Below are 19,935 nucleotides of genomic sequence, written 5' to 3' on the forward strand. Positions count from 1 at the left end.
TGTGGCCTCGTAGCTAGAGGGGTTATAAAACCAGGCCAAGCTCTCAGATGTTGGCTGGGAAGGGGCTCTACTGTATAGTATGCTTCCATATCTTTGTGAACTTTGATCTGTACATTTATTGCCCACATTAGAATCAGTCAGTTTTATTTAGAGTTTGTTTTATATCATAGGATAACAATTGAACATTTGTTATCTTCTATTGCGTCTTTTGATTTCAACCTTGCCCGGAGTTGCGATTCTTTCAGACTTCCTTTTCAGGTTGTGTTTGAAACCCTCAGGAGAATGTGAATACATACATTAGGTTTTTAATGAGTTTGGCAGCCATCCGTGGTGTGTGCACCAGTCTTAGTCCAGCAGACCTGCTCAATATTCATGAGTTTCCTGATAATTGTGATTACTCTCTGTTTCAGCACACTCCTGATACAAAGCCTTCTATATCGGGAGAAAGCACCACCAGTATTAATGAATTCCCACTCATGTGCACAATAAGCAACATGTGGAATGTAGCATTTTAATCCTTCCCTTTCTCTACGCTGCTCCCATTCAATTGGAAATAGTTTTGTGTTTGTCTATAGCTTGGCAGCTATCTTCTTTATAGGCCATTCTAACAGACTATAAAACAGGCTTCTGATAGATGTCAAAACACCTTGCCTTGATAAACTGCCATTTGCCATGAGGGTCAAGCTTGTCCTTGTATCTCAACCACTTACTGCTACTGGCCCATTGTAATCGGAGCACGTGTTGGCAGACACTGCTGGAGGGGGGAAGCGATGGAAGGAACATCATAAAAGGAAAATATTTTTCTCAGCCGCCGCCACGGCCACTGCTTCCTGGATATTATAATGTTACCCCCGGGGAAGGGAAAATATTTCTGTTTAAGGATGCCTGAGTGAATACTACAGAGCGGAGCAGCAGAGGTTACATTCTGTCTGACATCTCTCTCGCTCTCTCTTGCATGTTGCATCCGAATGAGTCATTAAGAAACACCTGACGGTAAGAAACATTGCGTTGCGACAACCCATTGGGACAGGAACACATTTACGAGTGTGCGACCTATTCTGCGCAAGGCTTGCCAACAATAAATAATATTATCTCTATGACTTAAAGAAATATTCTTAGAAAATCCTCCTCTGTCATTTGAAATACATGGATAACTTCTAACATGTGAATCTGCTGTGAACATTCTGAGCAATGAATAAAAATAGCGGTAATCAGGCATTTGAAATGACCTGCTCTCCCTCATTCCATGTGTGTAGGTAAGTGCAGCTGGAGTAGAGGAGCTGGTGGAGGCAGATGGCGCAGTCCTGTCACCTGCAATGCACGTACAATGATAGATGGCCACCCAGGCCGATATAGCATCACACAGCTATTTTAAGTGCTGTGTTGTATTGTATTACGACTCATCAGATCAGAGAGGGAGGCTAGATCATGTACAGTAACTCCTCCACAGCTAACAGCACTCTTTAACTGGGAGTGTTCTCAATCTACAGTAGGCTATACAACATCTTCATCCACAGTACAACTCTGCCTAGACTGATCCTATTAGTGTTAATGGTATCATATTGGAACTAAAATACAACCTCAAAATACTGAATTTGTTGGTGGATCAAGATTGTCAGAATCAGAATCAGGCCTGTCCATGAGGTGACAGAGAGAAAAGCTTATTCAGATGTAGGATCTTACTTTGAACCAGTCTCCTACAGCAGGAAAATAATCCTGCATAATCCTGCATAATCCTGCAGCAACAGGAAATGTGTATTATTATGTATTAGTATTAGTGTATTAGTATTATTATTATTATTCATTTATATTTTTGTAGTGGTTGATACATTTTTCGTAAGAGAAAATCAAGTATGGAAAGCCTTTTTAAACCTTGAATACTCTACAAGTTTTAAATTTCATGCGTTGTAGGAAAGTTCTCCTGCAACAGGAGGATCAAATTACGCTCCTATATCTGTAGGTTACTAATTTCAGTTCAAAAGTACAATCATCTTCACAAAAAAATGTTTCAGACACCAGATCTCCAAGGAAATTAAGATCTCTATTAAATTAATTCCTAACCATGGAACATAACTTAGTGCTTATCTTTCAATTATTTGTGGCCACATACACATTAAACCAAGCAATCATTTTCTGTAATCTGCTCTCGCACGAGTCGCGACCAGAGAGAAAATAGTCCCTCATACTGTATCAGCGCTCCTGGAAAAGGACACTCTTATAAAGATCCAGGCAAGCCCTGACATTATTCGATACGTCAGAACACGCACAGGACCTAAACACCACTTTAAATGCTTGTAGAAGCTCGTTCTGAATTAGGGGGGGACATGAAATTATAGGGTAATAGTTTTTCTGTCATTAATGTGATATGCAGAGATTCTCCTCTGACATGTGCTTGGTTTGCTCTGCTCTGCTGAAATGCCAGACATTGTATAAACCTTTGGCAGCTGAAGAAATCTATTAAAATGCTTTAGTCCCCTACAATTTGCTTTAGATATTATGTCCCACCGTAGGGAAAAGTATCACTGCTAGGAATATGCTGCTGCTATGATTGGAAGCAACTAGAATGGATAGACAATTCCCTCTCGCATGTACAGTACTGTTCTTCACTCTGACAGATACAATAGTTTTCTTCACATCCGTTGTTGATTGGAACATCTTTAAATAAGTTATTTTAGGGCATGTTGTACTGCATGCTGTGCTGATGAAAGACAGCACTGCCAAGCATGTTACCCAGAGCATTATTCGATTCCACAAATGTGTGAGCGCATGCGTGCCTGTGAGCATGTGTGTGGGTGCATGCGTGCCTGTGAGCATGTGTGTGGGTGCATGCGTGCCTGTGAGCATGTGTGTGGGTGCATGCGTGCCTGTGAGCATGTGTGTGTGAATCCGAACAACATCTTCATTTCTCATGCAGTGTTCATTGATGACTAGATCAGTGAATGTATTGAGCAGGAGGCACTTTCATCACACCTTTCTTCCCCAGTATATGAGCTCCCACTCAGTCTCTGGAGTGTGCTGCACCTCTGAGGACTTGGCAGAGAGAGCTGTCCTCCATTATCTCTCTCTCACCATGGGCTTGCTTGGCTGAGCACCACTGACCCATAGAGAACACAGTAGACCTGGGCTGCAGACCTCATCACTGGCCTCTCATTCCCCTCTAAACCCCCAGGGCAGCTAGGGCTAGAGGAGACAGGCTGAGGGAGATAATGTCCTCTATCTCCCAGAGAGGGCAGTATCTTCCCGGCTTCACCCTATCTCCCCCGTTACCTCCCTTACCCTATCTAACCCCTTATTTCCCCCACCAGTTGTCAGACTGTAGACTTCCTCTCCAGAAGACTCCTGTCCAGTGTCTCTGTTATCACAGGTGTAAGACTGACACTAGCTGTAGCATATTGCATTCGCTTTGTTTGCTCTAGCAGACAGCTGGCTGACTTGTGTTTGTGTTGCAGTATGTGTCCGTGTTGAGTGAAGGGAATGGAGCAGAGCATCGTGTTCTCAGTCAGAGCACGGCTCAGTTGAAATCTAGGTTAGGAGAGGTGCATCAGGTGGGATGGTCTTCTTGTTCTGCCTGTAATGGATTCTTCTTCCCGTAACAAAGAGCTGCAGTGCTGCTTAAATGGCTGTGTGTCTTGGTTCTCTCCGGGTTGTTTTGTTCATTTGTTCTGCTGAGAGACGCTTCATTTAGACCAACGCTTGCCTTGCAAAACAACACGTTTTCAAAGACCGACTCATCTCTCTAAAATTTGTATTTTGGTGGTTACAACAACTATTGCCATAAATACTTCACAGGCTAAGTCAATGTTCTAGGGAAGACACCTTGATGAGAATAATGAGGAGAATGACACTCCTGGGAATGGCAGAGTGGTAGAGAAGCTTGATGCAGAGAGCACAGTGAGAGGAATGCATGATTAATCCTCGGAATACCTCTGGAATGTGACCCGTTGGTCCTGATCCAGTTGGGATCAAAGCCTTATTTCACGTTAAAAACATTTTGTCTCTGCAGTGTTAGGCTTGTCTTTGATATGGTTAGTCTGTTTATGAACATGATGATACCCAGCCTTTTATGTTCTTATACTTGATACTGTGTGATACTGTGTGATACTGTGTGATACTGTGTGATACGGTTTGATACTGTGTGATACTGTGTGGTACTGTGGTACTGTGTGTGTGGTACTGTGTGGTACTGTGTGTGTGGTACTGTGTGGTACTGTGTGGTACTGTGTGTGTGTTACTGTGTGTGTGGTACTGTGTGTGTGGTACTGTGTGTGTGATACTGTGTGGTACTGTGTGTGTGGTACTGTGTGGTGCTGTGTGGTACTGTGTGTGTGTTACTGTGTGTTACTGTGTGTGTGTTACTGTGGGTGTGGTACTGTGTGGTACTGTGTGTTACTGTGTGTGTGGTACTGCGTGGTACTGTGTGTGTGTTACTGTGTGTGTGGTACTGTGTGTTACTGTGTGTGTGGTACTGTGTGGTACTGTGTGGTACTGTGTGTGTGGTACTGTGTGTGTGGTACTGTGCGTGTGGTACTGTGTGTGTGGTACTGTGTGTGTGTGGTACTGTGGTACTGTGTGTGTGGTACTGTGTGTGTGGTACTGTGCGTGTGGTACTGTGTGTGTGGTACTGTGTGTGTGGTACTGTGTGGGTTGTACTGTGTGTGTGGTACTGTGGTACTGTGTGTGTGGTACTGTGTGTGTGGTACTGTGTGTTACTGTGTGTGTGGTACTGTGTGTGTGTTAGTGTGTGGTACTGTGTGGTACTGTGTGTGTGGTACTGTGTGTGTGGTACTGTGCGTGTGGTACTGTGTGTGTGGTACTGTGTGTGTGGTACTGTGTGGGTGGTACTGTGTGTGTGGTACTGTGGTACTGTGCGTGTGGTACTGTGTGGGTGGTACTGTGTGTGTGGTACTGTGGTACTGTGGTACTGTGTGTGTGGTACTGTGCGTGTGGTACTGTGTGTGTGGTACTGTGTGGGTGGTACTGTGTGTGTGGTACTGTGGTACTGTGTGTGTGGTACTGTGCGTGTGGTACTGTGTGTGTGGTACTGTGTGGGTGGTACTGTGTGTGTGGTACTGTGGTACTGTGTGTGTGGTACTGTGCGTGTGGTACTGTGTGTGTGGTACTGTGTGTGTGGTACTGTGTGGGTGGTACTGTGTGTGTGGTACTGTGGTACTGTGTGTGTGGTACTGTGTGTGTGGTACTGTGGTACTGTGTGGGTGGTACTGTGTGTGTGGTACTGTGCGTGTGGTACTGTGTGGGTGGTACTGTGGTACTGTGTGTGTGGTACTGTGGTACTGTGTGGGTGGTACTGTGTGTGTGGTACTGTGGTACTGTGTGTGTGGTACTGTGCGTGTGGTACTGTGTGGGTGGTACTACATTTTACATTTACATTTAAGTCATTTAGCAGACGCTCTTATCCAGAGCGACTTACAAATTGGTGCATTCACCTTATGACATCCAGTGGAACAGTCACTTTACAATAGTGCATCTAAATCTTAAAGGGGGGTGAGAGGGATTACTTATCCTATCCTAGGTATTCCTTAAAGAGGTGGGGGTTCAGGTGTCTCCGGAAGGTGGTGATTGACTCCGCTGTCCAGGCGTCGTGAGGGAGTTTGTTCCACCATTGGGGGCCAGAGCAGCGAACAGTTTTGACTGGGCTGAGCGGGAACTGTACTTCCTCAGTGGTAGGGAGGCGAGCAGGCCAGAGGTGGATGAACGCAGTGCCCTTGTTTGGGTGTAGGGCCTGATCAGAGCCTGGAGGTACTGAGGTGCCGTTCCCCTCACAGCTCCGTAGGCAAGCACCATGGTCTTGTAGCGGATGCGAGCTTCAACTGGAAGCCAGTGGAGAGAGCGGAGGAGCGGGGTGACGTGAGAGAACTTGGGAAGGTTGAACACCAGACGGGCTGCGGCGTTCTGGATGAGTTGTAGGGGTTTAATGGCACAGGCAGGGAGCCCAGCCAACAGCGAGTTGCAGTAATCCAGACGGGAGATGACAAGTGCCTGGATTAGGACCTGCGCCGCTTCCTGTGTGAGGCAGGGTCGTACTCTGCGGATGTTGTAGAGCATGAACCTGGAGTGTGTGTGGTACTGTGGTACTGTGTGTGTGGTACTGTGTGTGTGGTACTGTGTGTGTGGTACTGTGGTACTGTGTGTGTGGTACTGTGTGTGTGGTACTATGTGTGTGGTACTGTGTGTGTGGTACTGTGGTACTGTGTGTGTGGTACTGTGGTACTGTGCGTGTGGTACTGTGTGTGTGGTACTGTGTGTGTGGTACTTTGTGGGTCGTACTGTGGTACTGTGTGTGTGGTACTGTGTGGGTGGTACTGTGTGTGTGGTACTTTGTGGGTCGTACTGTGTGTGTGTTACTGTGTGGGTGGTACTGTGTGTGTGGTACTGTGGTACTGTGTGTGTGGTATTGTGTGTGTGGTACTGTGTGTGTGGTACTGTGCGTGTGGTACTGTGGTACTGTGTGTGTGGTACTGTGGTACTGTGCGTGTGGTACTGTGTGTGTGGTACTGTGTGTGTGTGGTACTTTGTGGGTCGTACTGTGGTACTGTGTGTGTGGTACTGTGTGGGTGGTACTGTGTGTGTGGTACTTTGTGGGTCGTACTGTGGTACTGTGTGTGTGGTACTGTGTGGGTGGTACTGTGTGTGTGGTACTGTGGTACTGTGTGTGTGGTACTGTGTGTGTGGTACTGTGTGTGTGGTACTGTGCGTGTGGTACTGTGGTACTGTGTGTGTGGTACTGTGGTACTGTGCGTGTGGTACTGTGTGTGTGGTACTGTGTGTGTGGTACTTTGTGGGTCGTACTGTGGTACTGTGTGTGTGGTACTGTGTGGGTGGTACTGTGTGTGTGGTACTGTGGTACTGTGTGTGTGGTACTGTGGTACTGTGTGGGTGGTACTGTGTGTGTGGTACTGTGCGTGTGGTACTGTGTGGGTGGTACTGTGGTACTGTGTGTGTGGTACTGTGGTACTGTGCGTGTGGTACTGTGTGTGTGGTACTGTGTGTGTGGTACTTTGTGGGTCGTACTGTGGTACTGTGTGTGTGGTACTGTGTGGGTGGTACTGTGTGTGTGGTACTGTGGTACTGTGTGTGTGGTACTGTGGTACTGTGTGTGTGGTACTGTGGTACTGTGCGTGTGGTACTGTGTGTGTGGTACTGTGGTACTGTGTGTGTGGTACTGTGTGTGTGGTACTGTGTGTGTGGTACTGTGCGTGTGGTACTGTGGTACTGTGTGTGTGGTACTGTGGTACTGTGCGTGTGGTACTGTGTGTGTGGTACTGTGTGTGTGGTACTTTGTGGGTCGTACTGTGGTACTGTGTGTGTGGTACTGTGTGGGTGGTACTGTGTGTGTGGTACTGTGGTACTGTGTGTGTGGTACTGTGGTACTGTGTGGGTGGTACTGTGTGTGTGGTACTGTGCGTGTGGTACTGTGTGGGTGGTACTGTGGTACTGTGTGTGTGGTACTGTGGTACTGTGCGTGTGGTACTGTGTGTGTGGTACTGTGTGTGTGGTACTTTGTGGGTCGTACTGTGGTACTGTGTGTGTGGTACTGTGTGGGTGGTACTGTGTGTGTGGTACTGTGGTACTGTGTGTGTGGTACTGTGGTACTGTGTGGGTGGTACTGTGGTACTGTGTGGGTGGTACTGTGCGTGTGGTACTGTGTGGGTGGTACTGTGGTACTGTGTGTGTGGTACTGTGGTACTGTGTGGGTGGTACTGTGTGTGTGGTACTGTGGTACTGTGTGTGTGGTACTGTGCGTGTGGTACTGTGTGGGTGGTACTACATTTTACATTTACATTTAAGTCATTTAGCAGACGCTCTTATCCAGAGCGACTTACAAATTGGTGCATTCACCTTATGACATCCAGTGGAACAGTCACTTTACAATAGTGCATCTAAATCTTAAAGGGGGGTGAGAGGGATTACTTATCCTATCCTAGGTATTCCTTAAAGAGGTGGGGTTTCAGGTGTCTCCGGAAGGTGGTGATTGACTCCGCTGTCCAGGCGTCGTGAGGGAGTTTGTTCCACCATTGGGGGGCCAGAGCAGCGAACAGTTTTGACTGGGCTGAGCGGGAACTGTACTTCCTCAGTGGTAGGGAGGCGAGCAGGCCAGAGGTGGATGAACGCAGTGCCCTTGTTTGGGTGTAGGGCCTGATCAGAGCCTGGAGGTACTGAGGTGCCGTTCCCCTCACAGCTCCGTAGGCAAGCACCATGGTCTTGTAGCGGATGCGAGCTTCAACTGGAAGCCAGTGGAGAGAGCGGAGGAGCGGGGTGACGTGAGAGAACTTGGGAAGGTTGAACACCAGACGGGCTGCGGCGTTCTGGATGAGTTGTAGGGGTTTAATGGCACAGGCAGGAGCCCAGCCAACAGCGAGTTGCAGTAATCCAGACGGGAGATGACAAGTGCCTGGATTAGGACCTGCGCCGCTTCCTGTGTGAGGCAGGGTCGTACTCTGCGGATGTTGTAGAGCATGAACCTGGAGTGTGTGTGGTACTGTGGTACTGTGTGTGTGGTACTGTGTGTGTGGTACTGTGTGTGTGGTACTGTGGTACTGTGTGTGTGGTACTGTGTGTGTGGTACTATGTGTGTGGTACTGTGTGTGTGGTACTGTGGTACTGTGTGTGTGGTACTGTGGTACTGTGCGTGTGGTACTGTGTGTGTGGTACTGTGTGTGTGGTACTTTGTGGGTCGTACTGTGGTACTGTGTGTGTGGTACTGTGTGGGTGGTACTGTGTGTGTGGTACTTTGTGGGTCGTACTGTGGTACTGTGTGTGTGTTACTGTGTGGGTGGTACTGTGTGTGTGGTACTGTGGTACTGTGTGTGTGGTATTGTGTGTGTGGTACTGTGTGTGTGGTACTGTGCGTGTGGTACTGTGGTACTGTGTGTGTGGTACTGTGGTACTGTGCGTGTGGTACTGTGTGTGTGGTACTGTGTGTGTGTGGTACTTTGTGGGTCGTACTGTGGTACTGTGTGTGTGGTACTGTGTGTGTGGTACTTTGTGGGTCGTACTGTGGTACTGTGTGTGTGGTACTGTGTGGGTGGTACTGTGTGTGTGGTACTGTGGTACTGTGTGTGTGGTACTGTGTGTGTGGTACTGTGTGTGTGGTACTGTGCGTGTGGTACTGTGGTACTGTGTGTGTGGTACTGTGGTACTGTGCGTGTGGTACTGTGTGTGTGGTACTGTGTGTGTGGTACTTTGTGGGTCGTACTGTGGTACTGTGTGTGTGGTACTGTGTGGGTGGTACTGTGTGTGTGGTACTGTGGTACTGTGTGGGTGGTACTGTGTGTGTGGTACTGTGCGTGTGGTACTGTGTGGGTGGTACTGTGGTACTGTGTGTGTGGTACTGTGGTACTGTGTGGGTGGTACTGTGGTACTGTGTGTGTGGTACTGTGGTACTGTGCGTGTGGTACTGTGTGTGTGGTACTGTGGTACTGTGTGTGTGGTACTGTGTGTGTGGTACTGTGTGTGTGGTACTGTGCGTGTGGTACTGTGGTACTGTGTGTGTGGTACTGTGGTACTGTGCGTGTGGTACTGTGTGTGTGGTACTGTGTGTGTGGTACTTTGTGGGTCGTACTGTGGTACTGTGTGTGTGGTACTGTGTGGGTGGTACTGTGTGTGTGGTACTGTGGTACTGTGTGTGTGGTACTGTGGTACTGTGTGGGTGGTACTGTGTGTGTGGTACTGTGCGTGTGGTACTGTGTGGGTGGTACTGTGGTACTGTGTGTGTGGTACTGTGGTACTGTGCGTGTGGTACTGTGTGTGTGGTACTGTGTGTGTGGTACTTTGTGGGTCGTACTGTGGTACTGTGTGTGTGGTACTGTGTGGGTGGTACTGTGTGTGTGGTACTGTGGTACTGTGTGTGTGGTACTGTGGTACTGTGTGTGTGGTACTGTGGTACTGTGCGTGTGGTACTGTGCGTGTGGTACTGTGGTACTGTGCGTGTGGTACTGTGCGTGTGGTAATGTGTGTGTGGTACTGTGTGTGTGGTACTGTGGTACTGTGTGTGTGGTACTGTGGTACTGTGCGTGTGGTACTGTGTGTGTGGTACTGTGGTACTGTGTGTGTGGTACTGTGCGTTTGGTACTGTGTGGGTGGTACTGTGGTACTGTGTGTGTGGTACTGTGGTACTGTGTGTGTGGTACTGTGTGGGTGGTACTGTGGTACTGTGTGTGTGGTACTGTGGTACTGTGTGGGTGGTACTGTGTGTGTGGTACTGTGGTACTGTGTGTGTGGTACTGTGTGTGTGGTACTGTGTGTGTGGTACTGTGGTACTGTGTGTGTGGTACTGTGGTACTGTGTGTGTGGTACTGTGTGTGTGGTACTGTGGTACTGTGTGTGTGGTACTGTGTGTGTGGTACTGTGTGTGTGTGTGTGTGGTACTGTGTGTGTGGTACTGTGGTACTGTGTGTGTGGTACTGTGTGTGTGGTACTGTGGTACTGTGTGTGTGGTACTGTGGTACTGTGTGTGTGGTACTGTGTGTGTGGTACTGTGTGTGAGGTACTGTGTGTAACCTTTATTGGAATCACTGGCGCATAATCATCTTGAATCGCTAATGAAGACATCCTACATTTACAATGTAATGACCCTGTAGGATATGCTCTAATGCTATAATTACTACGACATAATTGGGACAAGATAACAAGGTGGTGTTAAGAAATACATTCCTTTATTTTTATTAGAATATTGAGGGTATATGATGCTTGTTTCCTATAACAAAGTAAATTCCAGTGTCATGCTGTAGCTATTACAGTGAAAAAATACCATGCTATTGTTTGAGGAGGGAGGTTAAGTAACTAAGTAAGGTTAAGTAAGTAAGTCAAAAGTATGTTTTGACCTAAAACTAGCCTATAACAGTCATTACATTTACATTGTTTAGAAGTAGACACTTTTACCCAGAGAAATCACTGTTAAGTACCTTGCCTCAAGAGCCCATCGGCAGATTTTTCACCTTTTGGGCCCGGGATTTGAACCAGCAACCTTTCAGTTACTAGCCCAACACTGTTATCCACTAGGCTTCCTGTCCCCCAGTGTTCCAGCTTGCTACACAATATTTCTAACAGTTCTAAAACGTCCTTTGATGTTAAGGACATTTCCTTTCTTTTTAATTATGCATTCATTTTGCAGTATTTTGGTATCTTTACTATGTAGCCTATCCTCTTTAGGATCTACCCAAAAGTGCTTCAGAGTCAGAACTTTTAACTAAAACAAAAAATAATCCTGAATATTCCCCCTTGATGATTAAGATGAAGATAGAATATTCATCAAGAACACCATGATTTGAGATAGATTTTTATGAATTTGCATCGGCTCAACGATATTTTGGATGAGGTACAGAATAGTTCATGTGCAGCGCCATGTTATCTGCAGATGAAACAGAAACAGACTGAGAAGAGATCAGTCAGAACGCTGTCCCATTGAGGTTCTTTGGTGTGTGCAGAAGCTGTGGTTAGGCTTTGTGACAGGGGCTATGCTTTGAGCAGAGGGGTTTTTAGCTTAGTGAAGAAAATCGGTGAGGAGAATGAGCTTTGTTAACCATGGTACTCTCTCTGGGAAGGAGAGTGTTGAATATTATATGGGTCAGTTTGTTGGTGCTGGACTAGGAACCTTAATCAGAAAGTACACTTTGAGGGAAAGAGAGAGACAGACAGAACTATGACAAAACAACCTAAGAAAGAAATTGAGATACCTATCCAACCAAAAAACATAGAGAAACCAGAAAGCCTGAGTCTACACCTTCACTATGGTGAAACACTAAAACAATACAGAAATACACTACGGAAAAAGGAGGAACAACACATCAGAAATCAGTTCGAAGTAATTGAAGAATCCATAGAATCTAACCACTTCAGGGAAAATTGGAACACACTAAACAAATACGGAGATACAGTATGTGGATAAACCACTTCTCCAATCTTTTTGGCTCTATAAAAAGAACAAACCGTAAAAACAATTACGTGATCAATTACAAATCTTAGAATCAACTATTAAAGACTACCAGAACCCACTGGATTCTCCAATTATATTAAAGGAACTACAGGACAAAACACAAACGCCCCATCCAAAAAGGCCTGTGGTGGCAATGACATCAACTATGCTTAAACTCTTTAACATCATCCTCAGCTCTGGCATCTTTCCCAATATTTGGAACCAAGGACTGATAAACCCAATCCTCAAAAGTGGAGACAAATTTTTACCACAGTTACTACCGTGGGATATGTCAACAGCAACCTCTTCTGCATCATCATTAACAGAAGACTTGTACATTTCCTCAGTGAAAACAATGTACTGAGCAAACGTCAAATTGGCTTTTAACCAAATTACTGTACGACAGACTACATATTCACCCTGCACACCCTAACTTCTTGATACTACCCATCCCGGATCCGGGAGCGTAATCATCGCCTCAAACTAATTAGCATAACACAGCGGACATAAATATCCCTAGAAAATGTTCCTATTCATGAATATCAGAAATTAAATATATTGAGACACAGATTAGCCTTTTGTTAATCACACTGTCATCTCAGATTTTCAAAATATGCTTTACAGCCAACGCTAGACAAGCATTTGTGTAAGTTTATCATAGCCTAGCATAGCATTATGCCCTGCTAGCAGCAGGCAACATTTTCTCGAAAATAAGAAAAGCAATCAAATTAAGTCATTTACCTTTGAATAACTTCACATGTTTTCACTCAGGAGACTCCCAGTTAGATAGAAAATGTTCCTTTTTTCCAAACATATCGATAAAATATCCACCGGGACAATTGGTTTCTCATAAGAACCATTTGAAAACTGGCTACTTCTGTACTTTACGCAAGATTTTCTGCGGGGGCCATCATGTGACCACTTTCTAAATGTGGTCCCTTACGGCTATTCTTCAACATAAATGCGTAAAAAGACGTCACAATGCTGTAGACACCTTGGGGAATACGTAGAAAGCGTAAGCTCATTCGTAGTCCATTCACAGCCATATAAGGAGTCATTGGCATGCAGTGCTTTCAAAATATGTGGCACTTCCTGATTGGATTTTTATCTGGGTTTCGCCTGTAACATCAGTTCTGTTGCACTCACAGACAATATCTTTGCAGTTTTGGAAACGTCAGAGTGTTTTCTATCCAAATCTATCAATTATATGCATAGTCGAGCATCTTGTCATGATAAAATATCCCGTTTAAAACGGGAACGTTTTTTATCCAAAAATGAAAATACTGCCCCCTAGTTACAAAAGGCTAATTGACAAGCAAACAAACCAAAACAAAGGTAAAGTATTCTCATGCTTTGAGGGTCTGCATGAGGGTCTGCTACACACAAACAATAAGTGTGAGGTTAAATTTGGCAAAAAACATACACATTTCTTTCCACAGGGCCATGGGGTGAGACAGGGATGCAGCTTAAGCCCCACCCTCTTCAACATATACATCAACGAATTGGCAATGACACAGTCTGCAGCACCCGACCTCACTCTACTAGAATATGAAGTCAAATGTCTACTGTTTCCTGATGATCTGGTGCTTCTGTCCCCAACCAAGGAGAGCTTACAGCAGCACTTAGATCTTCTGCATAGATTTTGTCAAAGACCTGGGCACTGACAGTAAATCTCAGTAAGACAAAAATAATGGTGTTCCAACAAAGGTCCAGTTGCCAGGACCACTAATACAAATTCCATCTAGACACTGTTGCCCCAGAGCACACAAAAAACTATACATACCTCTGCCTAAACATCAGCACCACAGGTAACTTCCACAAAGCTGTGAACGTTCTGAGAGACAAGGCAAGAAGGGCCTACTATGCAGTCAAAAAGAACATAAAATTTGACATACCAATTAAGATCTGGCTAGAAATACTTGAATCAGTTATAGAACCCATTGCCATTTGTGGTTGCGAGTTCAGGGGTCCGATCACCAACCAAGAATTCACAAAATGGGACAAACAACAAAAACAGCAAAAATATCCTCTGTGTACAACATAAAACACCAACTAATGCATGCAGAGCAGAATTAGTCCGATACCCGCTAATTATCAAAATCTAGAAAAGAGTTGTTATATTCTACAACCACCTAAAAGGAAGCGATTCCCAAACCTTCCATAACAAAGCCATCACCTACAGAGAGATGAACCTGGAGATGAGTCCCCTAAGCAAGCTAGTTCTGGGTCTCTGTTCACAAACAGACCCCACAGAGCCCCAGGACAGCAACACAATTAGACCCAACCATATCATGAGAAAACAAAAAGATAATTACTTGACACATTGGAAAGAATTAACGAAAAAACTGAGCAAACTAGAATGCTTTTTGGCCCTAAACAGAGAGTACACAGTGGCAGAATACCTGACCACTGTGACTGACCCACAATTAAGGAAAGCTTTGACTATGTACAGACTCAGTGAGCATAGCCTTGCTATTACGAAAGGTCGCCGTAGGCAGACATGGCTCTCAAGAGAAGACAGGCTATGTGCTCACTGCCCACAAATTGTGGTGGAAACTGATCTGCACTTCCTAACATTCTGACAAATGTATGACCATATTAGACACACATATTTCCCTCAGATTACACAGACCGACAAAGAATTCAAAATAAAATCACATTTTGATAAACTCCCATATCTATTGGGTGAAATACCACAGCATGCAATCACAGCAGCAAGATTTGTGACCTGTTGACACAAGGGAAACCAGTGAACAACAAACACCATTGTAAATGAAACCCATATTTATTTTCATTAACAGTTTGCGCATCGTTACAACACTGTATATAGACATAATATGACATTTCAAATGTCCTTATTCATTTGGAACTTGTGTGAGTGTAATATTTACTGTTCACTTTTTATTATTTATTTCACTTTTGTTTATGCATTTCAGTTGCTTTGGCAAACATATGTTTCCCATGGCAATAAAGCCCCTTGAAAGTATTTGAATTGAGAGAGAGAGAGCAGAGAGGTGCTGCTTCCCAGCAGGAGAGACTTTTTTATCCCTTATGTTTGTATCTCCTGTCTTCCTCTGCCTCCTCGCCCCTCATCCAGTTAGATAGCTCCACCGCTGTGTCCCACAATGCATTGGTGTCCTGCTGGGCCTGATGGGGGGCCTCAGTAATAACCATGGAGCTGTGTGTAAACAAGCAATAGCCAATCACAATAGGCCCAGGCCCTGAGGTTGCAGACTGAGGTCACAGCCAGTAATATCAGCTCTTATTAAAGATATCTGAGATTTATTTTCACAGCTTTTTACTCTCTCTCTCTCTACCTCTCTCTACCTCTCTCTACCTCTCTCTCTTTACCTCTCTCCCTCTCTCTCTACCTCTCTCTCTCTCTACATCTACCTCTCTATCTCCCTCTCTCTCTACCTCTCTCTACCTCTCTCTACCTCTCTATCTCTCTCTACCTCTCTCTCTCTACCTCTCTCTCTCTACCTCTCTCTCTCTACCTCTCTCTCTCCCTCTCTCTCTCCCTCTCTCTCTACCTCTCTCTCTACCTCTCTCTCTCTCTACCTCTCTCTCTCTCTCTACCTCTACCTCTACCTCTCTACCTCTACCTCTCTACCTCTACCTCTCTCCCTCTCTCTACCTCTCTCTCCCTCTCTACCTCTCTCTTCCTACCTCTCTCTCCCTCCCCCTCTCTACCTCTCTCTCCCTCTACCTCTCTCTCCCTACCTCTCTCCCCCCCCCTCTCTCCCTCTCTCTCCCTCCCCCTCTCTCCCTCTCTCCCACAAGGTCAAATGCTATTTTTCTAAAACCTAACCCTAGCTCCTAACCCTAAACCTAATTCTAACCTTACCCCTAAATCCCCTAGAAATAGCATTTGACCTTGTGGGGACACGAGTCATGAAGGCATTAAAATTCCACGTGACCGTTTAGTCACGGTTATTAGGCTTCTCCAAGCTCTGATGCTGCTGATGGTCATTAGTAGCCTACCAAACTTGCTAACTGCCTGGTACTCAGCACTCTGTTGTCCCTCTAATCAGTCTGACATCAATGCAAATGTGTCGAAAATCTAACCAAACACTTCATGAGAGACCATGAGGAAATGTTGCGCAACATTTCGATAGGCTATGCAATTGGCAAGAAAACAGAGTTGTGGCCTCTACTAAAAAGAGGAGGATCCCATCAGCTTGCTATAGACTAGACCTACTATATTTATTTCTCAACTTTCCTAATATTAAGCATGTTGTTTATCTTTACCACAGATGTACAGCCTCCCTGGCTGGCATGAAAATGAACCACAGGAAAAGCGTCCTCCATTCGCTATTTAAATGCATAGATTATACGTATTTTTTCCCTCTAAAAAAAATGTCATATCGGTGCATCACTAATTTAACGACAAAAATCAAGAATAGTCTGATGGGTGACAATATTAGCCTATCACTTGTGAATTTTATATTATCATTTGTAATGATGCCCAGCATAAGAAACTGCCTTGAATTTTTCTAATCATAGCTGCACATGTAGCCTAGCCCATAGGCCTATATGTTTTCATAAGGTTTGTATTACAACTAAAGTGGCCAAAAAACTTATTCAAATGAAGCACATGAATCTGTTTTACAAGGGGTGTAAAGCCTAACTGACATACATACACAGCACGTGAGTTTCAAGTTTGGGGAAGTACATTTTCAACCTACAAATGCACCTTTATAATAAAAGCATTACATGCATAATGCGGTCACTGATAATGGTGTTTTCCTAACTAATGGAATATTCATGCTTATAGCCTACTGCAGTGGGCTCATCGCTGTGTTTATAATGTGAAGAAATAGCCTAATAGTTTATCAACATGTTAAGCTAAACGTTCTAACCTGTTGCGTCACACTGCATAAAAAACTATGGGGGATAGTAGATTGACATAGGCTAGTGCTTTTTCTGTTCGTTACATCTACTCATCTTGTTGGCTGATGAAAAGTAAATATGGACAGTTCTTCCAATATCTTCAATATGCACTTCGGAATTGGATAAGGACGCACGCAGTTGCGTGCCCATTGTGTCTGTCTTCACTTGTAGCCTTTGAGAAATACCCAATCATGTGATGGAGAGCCTTGTGAGTGAGAGGTGCTTCAGATTGCGCAGCACACTCAGGGAGAAGGGAACAACGCAGCACACCGACCCGCAAAAGGTATGGCTTTTGTAGGGTGCATTATGACCACAAAGGCGATGCAGTCGTGAAATTCGAGGCATTATCAAGTGCTTGTCAAATTGTGAATGAGAGACTGTTGGAGTGTGTACAGCCTGCTCAAAAAACAAAGCAGAGCTCATGCCTTTCAAGTTACTTTTTTCAAATCATCATTAGAGTCCCATCATGCAGCCTTACAATGTGTCAAAAATCAAAACATATAGCACAACGTTTGTAGAACAACTAAAGTTACATTAATAACGCTATAAAGTACGCTATCCTTTTCTTCTGAAATAGACTACATTTTCTTCATATTATGTTTGTTTAGACCTGTCTAAAATAAATAATGGATTTATTTTTACTAGTTTGTACTAGTCCCCACAAGAATAGTTAAACACGTCCACACACACACACACCTAACTGAAACAATCAGAGCATTCCCCCCATATCACTCCACTGCTTCAGCCACATATACATGGTCATATAAAGTAACTTAACAATCATTCACATTTACATTATAGCTAGTTCTAATGCAAAGAAATGTAGTATCCATGTTGAACAACAGCACAGGCCTATAGCATGGGTAACACCAGCCAACACAGTAGGAGAAAGCTGTGGGGTGCCTTTGTAATGACAGTGACTGTGAGGGGTTGTGGTGAGGATTGAGCTGTACTATGGACCTGGATGAACCCCTGGGTCCCTGTTCTGTCCTAGATAAAACATGTCACCATGTCTGCCCTCCACATCCCCCTATTCATTACGCTATTGAGTCTGTCCAATGCCACAAACACGACACTGATTTTCTGTTCCTTCTCTCTCTCTGTGTGTGTGTGTGTGTGTGTGTGTGTGTGTGTGTGTGTGTGTGTGTGTGTGTGTGTGTGTGTGTGTGTGTGTGTGTGTGTGTGTGTGTGTGTGTGTGTGTGTGTGTGTGTGTGTGTGTGTGTGTGTGTGTGTGTGTGTGTGTGTGTGTGTGTGTGTGTGTGTGTGTGTGTGTGTGTGTGTGTGTGGCAGCACTGCCATTCAACTTTAATTGAAAAGGATGTTTATTGATTTCTGTATTAAACAAGTGGATGGTATATTTAATCACAGCCAGAAAGCATCTTAATAATTCCCTCACAAATACCCACGCAGTACACTAATATATTTGATTAACAGTGCACACTGCAATCTGAAGAACAAAGGAATATTAAGCTACCACAGAATGGTCACGGTCCCGTATTTGTCACCTCTGCTATACTTTTGGATTGTGCCAAAAAAATGGAATGGGTGAAGTAATCCTCTCTCTATCCAAACTCAAAAGCTACTGCGAAGAGAAATATTAGCCTGAACATTTACTCTTTCACCAAAACAACTACTGACTCACTAGGTTTCCTTCAGCTCCAGTGTTCTTGTTCCTTATGTCTTGAGTTAAGTCAGACTGATGGGAACCTGAGGCCGTTCTGGCTGCGTACATTCTCAGAATAGGAACTGTATCCAAGCTTGTTCTTATGGTTCCTCTTGGAACATGGATGCCTGAACAAAATACCTGTAGTCTTCACTGCACCTCGTACCCTGCCTAACCCACTCTGACAGAATGAATCCCATCCCAAATGTAAATACCTCATCTGGAGGTGTTATTACTACGCCTTCAAGGTTTTGATCCAATCTATTTATTTACTGTTTGATGACCGATCGTGATGGAATGTTGTCATTCTCACACAAGTTCAGAAGAGTTGACTAACTGGCATTCCTGCGGCGGTCGGTAGGTGTCATCGATCATCTCTTTTGATGTTTAACTGAAGTGTTTCCAATGCACGGCATGTGTATGCGTGCATGTGTTTGATGCAGGCTGAGGCCACAGGCGTGTAGCACGGAGGAGAGTCTGTCTGTCGGTGTGTCTGTTTGTGTGTTTGTGTATCTGTCTGTGTGTGTGCGTGTGTGTGTCTGCATGTCTGTGTCAGCTGTCTAACAGGTTATCATTAGACCTCTTCAGCTGCCAGGTTTCAATGCTTTGTCTCTGATTCATCAACATACTCAGGTATCATCAGAAATACACCCTCCTCGCATGCCTGTATTACATTCATGTATACCCATGATATCTGTTTCAGCTGCAGCAGTAAGTTATACTAGTGATCACTGGTCATTATGGAGAGGTAATTAATATATCTGTTTCAGCTGCAGCAGTAAGTTATACTACTGGTCATTAGGGATAGGTAGTTAATATATCTGTTTCAGCTGTAGAAGTAAGTTATACTAGTGATCACTGGTCATTAGGGAGAGGTAGTTAATATATCTGTTTCAGCTGTAGCAGTAAGTTATACTACTGGTCATTAGGGATAGGTAGTTAATATATCTGTTTCAGCTGTAGCAGTAAGTTATACTACTGGTCATTAGGGATAGGTAGTTAATATATCTGTTTCAGCTGTAGCAGTAAGTTATACTACTGGTCATTAGGGATAGGTAGTTAATATATCTGTTTCAGCTGTAGCAGTAAGTTATACTAGTGATCACAGGTCATTAGGGAGAGGTAGTTAATATATCTGTTTCAGCTGTAGCAGTAAGTTAAACTAGTGATCACTGGTCATTAGGGAGAGGTACAGTAGTTAATATATCTGTTTCAGCTGCAGCAGTAAGTTATACTAGTGATCACTGGTCATTAGGGATAGGTAGTTAATATATCTGTTTCAGCTGTAGCAGTAAGTTATACTAGTGATCACTGGTCATTAGGGAGAGGTACAGTAGTTAATATATCTGTTTCAGCTGCAGCAGTAAGTTATACTAGTGATCACTGGTCATTAGGGATAGGTAGTTAATATATCTGTTTCAGCTGCAGCAGTAAGTTATACTAGTG

At 44.6% G+C, this 19,935-nt stretch overlaps 1 protein-coding gene across 4 annotated transcripts in view; it reads left to right on the forward strand.

The window, feature by feature from the left end:
• The window catches only part of LOC123995246 (SAM and SH3 domain-containing protein 1-like), a 353,722-nt gene that overhangs the window by 135,967 nt on the left and 197,820 nt on the right, over positions 1 to 19,935 (forward strand). The window contains exon 1 of one of the 4 annotated variants that reach the window (XM_046298716.1): positions 975 to 993. The exons of the other annotated variants lie outside the window; for them this stretch is intronic. The gene's annotated coding sequence lies outside the window, so the exon portion shown is untranslated. Of the gene's footprint in view, positions 1 to 974; positions 994 to 19,935 lie in introns of those variants that run through there. 4 annotated transcript variants of the gene reach the window in all.

This window comes from Oncorhynchus gorbuscha, linkage group LG14 (genome assembly GCF_021184085.1).
Source record: "Oncorhynchus gorbuscha isolate QuinsamMale2020 ecotype Even-year linkage group LG14, OgorEven_v1.0, whole genome shotgun sequence".
Lineage (NCBI taxonomy): Eukaryota > Metazoa > Chordata > Actinopteri > Salmoniformes > Salmonidae > Oncorhynchus > Oncorhynchus gorbuscha.